Consider the following 3,786-nt stretch of genomic DNA (forward strand, 5'->3'; position numbering starts at 1 on the left):
AGTTTCTATCATCCTCTGATCTTAGATATTCCGAGATATTATCGTATCTTTCATTATAAATATCCTCGATATTTCTGAATATATTTTCATAACTAATCTTATCTGAAATCATTAATCTCTTCGTGCTATCAGTGTTACATCATATAGAAACTGTTAGTTTATATATTCTGTAAACTTTCGAGCTTAAAATAAGAATGCTTTTGAAGTAGTATTGGAAATTGATGCATGAGTTAGTATAATATAATGACACTTGATCAACGTGATTATATTACAGTAAGTCATGCTGAGTTTCTAAATGGAACATGATGATTCATAGATTATAACGTCATCATGTGTCATGTTACATAACTCTTTCATTCTGATTAACTTCTGAACATATCAAGTTCTATTCTCAGTGATTCAGGTAATTTAACAAATCAAATCGTACTATCACGTTCCTTCCTGTCTAGAACATTATAATCATTCGAAACTCTATATCTGAAAATTCTGGACCATTACAAGAGATGCCCAATCGCAAGAAGAATAAACGAAGGGACAAAGCTCCGAAATAGAAATTGGAGTATAAATTGCAGCAAATAGGAGGGAGTATTAACTATGGATGACAATGATTATAGGAAACAGAAATATGGACATTAAAATATAAGGGGAGATATAAAGCCCGATAACAACGCATAAATTACAAACCGTTAATATCGATGTTCATCGCAACATAAAGACACGGGAGAAATTAAAAGCACTATAACCCCAAGGTAATAGTAGAAGTAAACAGATTCTTCTGGCGGAAGATTGAAAAGAAGGATGATAGAAATGATAATTAGGAAAATATCAAGGATTAGAACTGGATTAAGCATTTTCACAATCTTTTGGATGAATGAACTAAGAAAGAAAGTATAGGAATGGTGAAAATAATGGAACAGAACAGTTTAATTTATAATGGAAATATCAGACAGAGTAATTGAGGTAGGTCACCGTATCTAATTAGAGAGATCTTAATTTTCTTATTCGCTGAAGAATTATATCTTATAGATTTCCTAGATTTTCTTTTAAATCCCTTGAATTCCGGAATTCAACCCCCTACGCCAAAAGTTAAGGCTCACCTTACTTTCTAAATTCAATCGCGACCACGTCAAAAGTTATGGAAAATCTTCATTCCTTCATCTCGATCTTTTGTGATAGCTTCATTCATACGCTTCGATTAATCGAATCATTTTATCCATATTACTCAACGATGATAAAACTCTATTTATCAACTCATATTCATCATGAAAACATTTTTATTGTTAACCATGACCACCTCACTCAAATTTCGGGACGAAATTTCTTTAACGGGTAGGTACTGTGACGACCCAAAAATTTCCGACCAAATTTAAACTTCATCTTAAGCTATAATCGACACGACAAGCAAAGTCTGTACTGTGAAGTCTCAAAAACATTGAACTGTGTTCATGTATACATTTGACCTATGACTTTTTCCGACGACTCCCGATACTATTATGTGTAAATAAATATGCATATATTAAAATGTATATATATAGATATGAAATTTGATACGCGTAATTTCTTAGATTAATAGTATAAAAATTAAGATTTTAAATAACTTTATTACAGTTATGATTATAGACATAAAAGTCATAAAGAATGATTAAAATTATAATTTACATTTAAAAGAATTATGAATTGTTAGTAAACTTAATATATGTATATATTTTTTTCTTCTTTCTTTATCAATATTATTATTAACATTATTGCCATTATTCTTATTATAAAAGTATTATTATTATTACTTTTAATATTATTAATAATATTAAAGTACTATTATTATTAACAGAATTATATTTATTAGTTATTAGTATTAATTAAATATAAATAAGATAAGTATATTATGTTTAAAATCGCTGTCTTCCTTATTTCTTTTCTATTCTACTTGTGAACTCAACAACTCCCACTCAATATATAACTAATCGATTATATGAAATTAGAGAATAAAGTGAGTTGATTTTTTCCATCAATATCAATTACAAATACTCCTAAACAACTCCTATCTATCTACTACTGTCCGAATACTAATCCACCACCATCTTATCTTTCTCCATATCTCTCTCCCATTCCTGCATCTGTGTCACCACCAAATGTGTAACATCAAACCAATCACCATTTTCTTCATCCCCATACTCGACCTCAACTCACCTTTGGCTACCATAGCAACCAACATAACCAAGCTCACTTATGTTGTTATTAAATCCGAGTTCTTTTCATGATTAAAACCAACCACAGACCCATTCGCATCACCAACACTCATATTTCCTTGTTACCAAGAACACTGTCGGATTAACCACAAGCATGATCATCCTTGTCGAACACCATCATCAAAATCCCACACAAGATCACCTCTACAGCTGCAACAATTTCTGTTTCGATCAGCAAAACCCACCACATATAACCGTAAGTGTTTAAGATTTTTATTTTCAATTGACGAATAATCACAACACTTAGAGTATAAAAACGCAGCTGCTATACCTTTATATTTCTATTTGTTTGAATCACCAAACCACCACCACACTACTGCAGCTACTATCACCATACATTGTTTCTGTTTCTATTCAATCCATCACCGGAGCACCACCATAGACAATCACCATTAGCAAAACATCATTAAAGATAATGTTGCTGTTGCTGTGTTTCTATTTTGAACAAGGGCTACAGCTGCTATTTTGTCATTTGAATCACCACCCTAGAACACACCTGCAATCCATAAACCGATATATATGATGTTGTTGCTATTCGTTTATGTTTTAACAATGATAATAATAAAAATTAAATAAATAAATAAGTGAAGGAATAATTGAAAAAAAGAGAAACTGAACCAAATTGCTATCCAATTTTGTTCCTGCTATCTGTTACTATGATTGTGATTCTGTTGTTCGAAACAAGACTCATCAATAAACACTACATGTGTTACTTGTATTGTCCATCATGATAAAAATTCAACAAACACCACGTATTAATTTATGGAGATCATCAAGAACCGTACCTCTCGGTTTAATTAATGATTTCTGGGTTTTGCATTCGATCTGCTCTGGTTGTTGAAATCATATGTTGCTGCTGCACGCTTACTGCTTCTATTTAGGATTTTCATTCAATCAAAACCTTCCAATCAATCGCCATCACCACCTATTTAAAAAAAAAAAACCACGATTCATCATCAACACCGTTTGAAAACCTTCCTACTGTTACAGACCGTGTTCAATCTAATTAAAATACAGGAAATTAAGAATATTTAAGAAACAGATACCATGCCTCATCAATTGATGAATCGACCGATTAGGGAGAGATGACGATTAACGATGATGAAGAAAACCGACGATGACAAATTGATGGACCTGCGAGTCGTCGATGATTACTGATGACAAATCGGTGGCTGATAATGAGGATGATTGTTGATTGCTGATGATAAATCGATGATGATACCTAGTCTCTGCATCATTTTTTTTTGTTTCTACTTCAATCTGTTTTGAGAGCAGCCATTAAAACACGGAGTCTTTTATATGAGGTATTATTATTATTATTATTATTATTATTATTATTATTATTATTATTATTATTATTATTATTATTATTATTATTATTATTATTATTATTGTTAGTATTAGTAAACATTATTATTATTATTTTTAGTTATTGATATTATTATTAATGATATTATTAAGGACTACTAATATTATTGTTATTAATATTATTATTATCAAGTATTGAAAATTTTGTTAATAGTATTATTATTATTAGGTA

Source organism: Rutidosis leptorrhynchoides, chromosome 1 (assembly GCF_046630445.1).
Source record: "Rutidosis leptorrhynchoides isolate AG116_Rl617_1_P2 chromosome 1, CSIRO_AGI_Rlap_v1, whole genome shotgun sequence".
NCBI classification, from domain to species: Eukaryota; Viridiplantae; Streptophyta; class Magnoliopsida; order Asterales; family Asteraceae; genus Rutidosis; species Rutidosis leptorrhynchoides.